We start from the raw sequence: 8,393 nt of genomic DNA, 5'->3' as shown, positions 1-8,393 counted from the left end.
CATCAAATACAAGTGGGGGGGAGGAAAAGAAATGCATGATTATTTAATGAAGACTTACTTACCGAGGCCACAAGCAATACTGTTCCATTTAACTAAACAGGTGAGAGTTTTTTGTTAATGTCTTTAAATTCTTGTTAATGTTTTCCAATCATCATCCCCATATGTGCTTGTTGAAAAACTCATTCAAAACCAGGGGTTTAATAGGGTTTTTGGTCCCCCTTTGCTCCCAAACAGCTCCACCTTCTGGGAAGGCTTTCCACGGGTTTTTGGAACATGGCTGGGGGATTCCCTTTTCATTCAGCCAAAAGGCATTAGTGGGTCGGGCCCTGATTTTGGGGCGTGAGGCCGGCTCTCAGTCAGTTTTCCCAAATTTAAATTAAATGTTTTGAGAGGTTGTGGTCAGAGTTTTGTGCAGGCATTCAAGTTCTTCCATACCAAACTCCAATCTTTATTTATGGACCTTGCTTTGTGCACAAGGGCATAGTCATGCTGAAACACAAAAGGGCATTCCTTTTTGTTGCCACAAAGTTGGAAGCACACATTTCTCTAGAATGTCATGTATGGTGTATTAACTCCTCACTGGAACTACGGGGCCTAGCCCTAACTATGAAAAACAGCCTCAGACCATTATTCCTCCACCAAACTTCACAGTTGGCACTATACATTCGAGCAGGTAGCGTTATCCTGACATTCGTCAAACTCAGATTTGTCCGTCAGACTGCCAGATAGTGAAGTGTGATTCATCACTCCAGAGACCACGTTTCCATTGCTCCAGAGTCCAATTGCAGTGTGCTTTATCCCACTCTAGCTGACTCTTGGCATTAGGCATGGTGATCTTACGGTGAAGCCACACTATATGCGGCCCCGCCGCGCGGCGGCGCCGCCTCCATTCACTTTGAATGAGAGGTGGCGGCCAGACCCCGCAATGCATGTTGGGATTGCCGGCGGCGTGGCGAGAGGCGGCAAGGCCGCGGGGGAGATGGCAAAAATTCAACTTTGACCCCCTTGCCGCGTCGCGGTAACCAATCTGATTTGATCTAATGATCCGTCAAGTAAATAGTCCTTATTTTTTCTCATTTTAGTTCCACATTCTATCGTTCCACAATGGAGGACCTAACTCGTAATTGCCGTATCGGGTTTCCCAATTTAATAAAATCTCCTACAGAGACATTGATAAGAGGAACGCAGCGTGGAGAAAAGTCTCTGAAATTGTCGGTGGCACTGCAATGTAGTTATCGCCGTTAGCTACTATCACTGTCCTGTAGACTGGGGCAGTTCTAGCAGGGCAGAAATTTGACAAACTGACTATAACTGTGTTCCATTGAAAGTCACTGAGCTCTTCAATACAAACCATCCTGTCAATGTTTGCCTATGGAGATTGCATAGTATTTGTCCACGCTTTCTTTTGTGCAGCCTTCTACCACTTCAAGTCTTCCATCCTTCCAATCAACAAAGACGTTACAGCAGTGTCCTCCCAACAAAAGTTGTTATCGAAAGTAGCAATGATGTTACGTTAGAACCCTTTGCCTTCAAAATGACTCCACCATTCAGACAAACAACAACACAAACATACCTTAGCTGCCTTGCAGATTTCTTTGTTGTGTGTCTAAAATGGCTAAAGGAGATAATTCTGATGAGGTTTGATATAAGATAATTTAACTGCATAAGGAAGGTAGAGTCAGAGGAAAAAAAGTGAGTTTCCAAAAATGGATTTGAAAAACAAATTATTGCAAGATACAGAGAAAATGGGACTCCTAATAACCATGCAAGAACTGGTAGACCACTGAAACTATTACCATCTCAAGACATTACTTAAGATTTTATATTTGAGAAATAAAATAGATAAAAAAATTTTTTTTTATCTTGCTTCAGTTCTGAAGAAATGCACAGGTGTTTCTGCCACTCCTTCCACTGTGAGAAGACAACTCAATGCTAAGGGTCTGAAAGGACGTATAGCTGTAAAAAGCCACTACTGAGAGAAAGATATAAACAAAAAAGAAGAAAAATAGCTTATAGTACAATGGAACTGGACACTTGAGTTCTGGAGCAAGGTCTCAAGGATCGGTTAGTCTAAATGTGAGATTTTCTGAAGTCAGAGAAGGCAGCATGCACACTGCCAAAGCAATGAAAGACTCTAAACAGGGTGGAGGATCAGTGCAATTTTTGGGTTATATAACATCTGAAGTTGGTGATTTGGTTTCAATTGAAGGCATCATGAATGCTGATAATACAAAGAAATCTTAACATTTTGTGCAATTCTAGACGGTGTTTGATTGGGAGCAAATTCGTTCCACAGCAAGATGATGACCCCAAGCACGCTGCTAAAAAATCAAGCTGCTGGTCTTCTCAGAACAATGGACTGGTCACCCCAGAGTCCAGACCTCATTGAAATCATTGAATGTGTTTGCGATTACTTGGATTGAGAAAAAGCATAAAATGCGTCCAACTTCTAAGACTGAACTTTTACAAGAAGCATGGGGAAAAATTCCTGCAGATTTCTTTTAAAAAGCAAGTCTCCCAAAAAGAATAGAAACTGTAATAAAGGCAGTAAATACTGAAAGATTTGATATTGTACATAGTTGTGGGGGTTTTTGTGTAATTTTGTATGAAATATTTATTTTCTCTATTATTGGCTAACATTGAAAATAAATTTAACTTGCACTTAATGGCTTTTTTTTTTAAACCTGGAAAGTAAATAAAAAAGGGTGGTCTCTGACATATTTATTTATTTGTGTCCCTTGTCACAGTTCATTGATCACTAAAGTCTATCGAAACCTTAATTGTCCTCTGGTCCCTGTACTGCAGGTATTACTTTCATTAGTGACAAGTCAATGCTATGGGCCTGAAAGCATGAACAATATTTCTCAGTGTAAGGGGCTGTGCACCAGAGCCATTGGACTGGTTTGAAGCCAATGTTCTACTGCCTTGATTAAAATTACATTTATAATGCTGCCACTTCACTTCTGAGGATGGGGTGAGGTTGACTCCTTTGGGCTTAAATGGGCGTCTTTTGGTTTGTTTCATCCTTGCCAGGTATGTCAAACAGAATTCTTCAGAATTCCTTAATAGCATGCTGTATTGTCCAGTGTTGGCCACTACACTCTTGAATGACAAGATGATAGTAGGTATATTTTCCCACAGCAATCTCAAGACATTTATTTGTTTCTCTGTTCCTTATGTCCTGTCCCTGTAAAAGATTCCAATAATATTGTCTTAATACACAGAGGAACTGCCCATGAGGAAACTGTATGAACAGTGCATTAAGTCAAACATTTGACTGACATGACTGTTTTGGTCAAGCCAATGCATATGCATTGGTACCAGGAGTCATCTTGATAAGCATTGTATTGTCAAACTAATATGTAGGCTACAACTTCAAATGTACAATATAGCCTATATGATTGCATGAGTCACAATGAATAAATAATCCAAATTGTTATTGAGATAACCAGCATAATCACCTGTTTGAAGTCCCAGTACATGTGCAATCCTTTATCCTTGGCCACTTTACAGTCATAGAGTGATGGAGTACTTTCTGTGCCAGTATCCACCAAGCAACGATTTCTATTGTATGTGTGAGATTTTATGCCCCCAATGTAAACCTGTCCACTTGGGAGGTAATAGCAGCGCTGTATGAAAAGAACAACATGTTAAATTACATTACTCTCTAGCTTAAAACTATGAACCACATTTACTGAGCCTTTTGCAACTAGTTCCAGGTGCAGATATGACACATTGTACCCCAGAAACATGCGCTTTATGTATCAAACAGGTGCACAGGGCATATGCACTTAAGGGAGGATTGCACAAATAACAGGCGGAAGTATTGTAAAAATGGCTGATGACGTATAATAATAATAATAATAATAATAATAATAGTATTAGTAGTTGTGGCTTTACATTTAGCATCTTACCATTAGAACTGTGATCATCTACCAGTATAATCTCCTTGAGCAGGTGAGCAGGCGTCTTGTCTATGATACTGCGGATGGCTCTTTTGATGATGGACAGGGCTTCATCCAGGTAGATCAGCACCACACTGATAGTGGGGAGGTCCTTTGGGTATTTTCTCTCCAAGCATCTGAGGGGGTTTAATGGAAAATGATAATAATTTTTACATGTGTATAGATTTACTCTTTCGGCTGGCTATTTCCTTCACGTGAGGGTAAAACACTGGTCACATAACTATAACCTAAATAGGCCAATTAAATATAGGAATATTTATAAAATTAAAGAAATATGAAATCTCATTATACAATAATTTTTAGAGTGTACACAAAAAATCATTCTGAATTAATCATCATTTTCACTCATGGTCAAGTAATTTAAAGTTTTTTTTCTTTCTGCCACTTTTTCAAAAAATGTTTCCAGAACTTGGCATGTTCTGGAAAGCAAGCCAAGCACTAATCCTGACCATATGGTTAGCCAAATGTCGGTGCTGTAGCGAACAACTGAAAATGCAAAATTTGAAAATTTTTGACCCACTTGACATACAAAACCTATGGGGTTCACGAATCTCATGGGTTCCTTAGCTTGCAGGAACAAATTTACCTCAAGTATCCATAAAGGGTGTAAAATTGGATTATTCACCATTTTGCACTTTTTGATAAACACTTAATATCTGCTCATGGACTTTACTACCAGCTGATTTTCTCAAAATACAATACAAATAACCAATGTTTTTTTATCACACTACAAAGTGTTTAAAAAAACATTGTCATCACAACTAAATTAGCTGAGAAAGTGATGTTATAGTGAACTGATTCTGTATTGTTGACAGTGGGTGGGAACAGGTAGAATTATTACATGTGCAATTAAAATGCATAATCCTTTTTCCTAGATACACAAAATTCATCATGTGCAGTGTAGCACCTGACTGCATTTATTATCCAGCTTAATTTTGTGCATTTGTGATCATTACCTCTTATCTCTGGTGTCTGGGATCTGCCTATTCAGGGGCAGCTTGTTACTCAGGAAGGCATTGTACCCATATTTCTGATACAGCTCTTCCTGTAGTTACTCAGCAGCAGTTTTATACGTTAATTTCAATGTTCCATGAGGCAATTTGAAATATTTGACTCTTTGATCTGACACAAAGTTTGCATGATATTGTACAATGGTAAGATTACAAAACACAGGGCCAAGTGACTTGAAAGAATTGAGGAAATATTGGGTAGCATTGTTTTGAAATACATCTTATGTCATTTCGGTGAGGCAAGATAGCCTATATTGTTTGTAGTACCGTAACTTGGCGTCATTTTGATATCAATACTTTTGAGTAACTTGGCATTTTTGTACGTTGAAAACGTGTTTTTTATGAGATATCATTTCTTTTTGCAAAGCGTTTTATTATGAGAGTGAGAAATGCGAAGTGACCCTGTAAGAAACGGTTGTGGATTATGGCTATCCTTGTGTGAATTTGTACAGTCTGATGAGCGTGTACTGTTTAGCAGTTTCGGTTTGCTATATATGTAAAACAGTGGCTGTGACAAAGTGGCGTATCAGAAACGCATATGAAATATGGCCAGTGTATGTACTCACGGATTTGACGTCCATCCAACGAGCCTTGACTGACAAAAGAATCAGAAAGCCCGTAGAATTATAACTCCCTAGGTCGCAACTTGTGTAGCCTTCTGTCATGCTCCGTTGTCTGTTATTTCGCGGAGATGCACTTTTAGTGTTTGTAAGGTTTATAAGGCATTTTGATAGGCTTATCTGCAGGTAGGAATCCTCTTCGCTGTTTTGCTAAACTAGAACCGGAAAACATGATAGTGGAGAATAGGAGCAGACGCATATGTCCCAGCAGGCTTTGCATATGAGAAAATAACAACAGTGTGAGAGAAATTAGGATGAAATTACGAAATTCCGTAGTTGAAACAATATGTTTTTAGCAGAATGGGCATGTAGGTGAAGGTTGACATGATCACGGAGTATAGTGCGAAATAAATGGAGTGACCATGAGCGAGCTTATATTCCTTATCGAACGGTATATAGTGTTAACCGTTATACTGGGGGGGTTAAGTAACGTGTGAAATCTATTGCACTGCTGTGTTTTTTTCATGTTCAGTACTAGTAGTTATAATTATGAGTGAATCATGATTTTAAATGTAATGTTTTAATGGGGAGTTGCAGAACGTACATACGTAGTAATTGTTTGTATGTGGCTAGATAGAGAACAGGGCGAGGTAACATGAATGTAGAAACGTGGCGTTTGCTGATAAGAAGGTTTTGTACGGTAGCCAAGTGAAGAAATGTAGTTAGTAGAAATGGCACAGCGGTGAACTGATGTAACTTTTTAATAAAAGGAATACATTTGCCGTCATGAAATGCATAGGGGTGGCCATGAGTGAGTTTAGGTAAAGCAAATATAAGCGTAAGAGAACGTTAGTGTAAAAGAGGAAATTATCTGCCTGAGGACGAGGCGGGATTCAATTGTTCAACCGGAGGTTTACCAGTCTGTCACTTTGTTAGGGGCAGCACCATGACATAGCTATGCAATGCGTGAAATATCATTAGCAAACCTGTCCGTGGTTTTAAAGAAGAACACAGGCGAGTAAGCGCAAGCTCCCGTTGAATCCATATGGCTTTGCAATATTGTAGCCGGTTAACAATTGAACGTGCAGACGGTACGTCATAATACAGTGTATACGTTCGGGGAACGGCTGGTAGATATGGTGCAAAAGCAATAATTGAGAAGTAGTAGACAATTATTAGTGAGGGTAAAAGCAGGTTAAAGGAGTAACATGGTGGTTGAACGTGACACTTCCCAGTTGTCTTTAGGCAACAACAAAACAAATGTGCATAATTTTTTTATTATTCAGTCATTTCAATGTACTTTAAAACGTATTTTTCTAAGCCTAAATTTCCCACTATAAAAGTTCACCCGAACCGTCTGGGCGTGGTAATGAGAACTGTCAGTTAGCTATGGTTGACAGACCGTGCCCCGTTACCATAACTACCCCCATGATACGTGCTGTTTTTGGGAGACTTTTCACAAGCTAGCTAGCTTAGTAGTATATGAAGTACCGATAGATAGCTAAGGTAAAGACGTTGACTTATATCCAATTATAATTTTTGCTATCTAGCTAGCCAAGTTAAGATAAAAGCACAACTATAACGTCCTCATAAAAGCAAACTAGCTAGCTAACGTTATCGATAACATTGCCTTATGAAAGCAAACTACCTAGCTAGCTAACGTTAGCTAGCTAGCTAAATTAATATAACCAGAAATAATCTAATAGTCCTTAGAAGGCACTCTAATTTAAGTGAACCTAACGTTAGTCAAATATTTGCATTGTCTTGCCTGTAAGCCAGCGGCGCCAACTATGGTTCTGGAGTTATCCATGGGTTTACGGGGCATGGAAAGGGGAGTGGTTACTGTGTTCGTGACGCACCAAGTTGACAACTTTCTCAACCGGTTGAAAATAGGACGATAAATTTGAAACGCATATTTCTCCAAAAATGCAGAACGGACATATTTAATACTTTACTCATTGTGTTTCTTCAATGCATCTTGTGCAAATAGCACACATAAAACCGAGAAAGTGTGAAAATCACCATGGTACTCCTTTAAAGAAAAGCCCTCCTAGCTGGGCTTGAACCTACGACCCTGTGTTTCCCTGTGTTTTTCATTGGGTCGTGTAGGTGAAAATTTGGCGGGTGTCGGTAAAATGTCCAATGGGGAGACATGTTATTAGTGGGATAGGCGGCAGGAAAAATAAGAATGAGAAGAAGAAGAATGAGAAGAAGAAAGAGAAGAAGAAGGAGGAGAGAACGCAAAATCCCCTTAGTTTGGGGCTTTATTGTGTGGACATGTGAAGTTTTTTATGAAATCTGTCTGTTGAAATGGAGTCAGAATGTACAGAATTTAATGTTTTTAAGGGCTGAGTGTCTGTGGCTGTTGTGGTTATTTCTGTGGGGAACCCTGAAAAGTGCCAAACTCTCGGTGCTGTATAGGTATGGGGCATGCCCCCGCCAAGGCGTAACTTGGCGGGATGGCATACCTGCCATCCCAATCCCAAACTGATCTGCAGGCGTGTAAATATGACAACGCACTTTGTACAGCAAGTTTTCCACCTGGTGCATGAAGACAAAAATAATGTAGCCTACATTGAATTTCTAATTATTATTAGACTTTCATTTTTATTATCAAAACCAATGGAGAAAAGCCAATATACGCAAGGAGCCCCCAGGGCCGATTCTGAGAACCACTGTCTTAACTGCTCTTGTCGGTCTCTTAAATGCAGTCTGAATACAAATCATTTTTGCAGTAACCTAGCTCTGAAAAATGTTAATAAGCTGCCTAGCTAGGCTGTCCAATATCTACCTATAGTGAGTAACAACAAACAATAACAAACAAAACAAATCTTCCTAATGTTTTAGTTGCTAGTTGT

At 39.3% G+C, this 8,393-nt stretch overlaps 1 protein-coding gene across 1 annotated transcript in view; it reads left to right on the top strand.

Moving 5' to 3' along the window:
• LOC135258571 (adenosine deaminase 2-A-like) overlaps positions 1–8,393 on the top strand; it is a 230,085-nt gene that overhangs the window by 26,018 nt on the left and 195,674 nt on the right. The gene's annotated exons all lie outside the window — the stretch shown is intronic.

This window comes from Anguilla rostrata, chromosome 7 (assembly GCF_018555375.3).
Source record: "Anguilla rostrata isolate EN2019 chromosome 7, ASM1855537v3, whole genome shotgun sequence".
Taxonomy (NCBI): Eukaryota; Metazoa; Chordata; class Actinopteri; order Anguilliformes; family Anguillidae; genus Anguilla; species Anguilla rostrata.
This window is presented reverse-complemented; position numbering and strand designations above follow the sequence as displayed.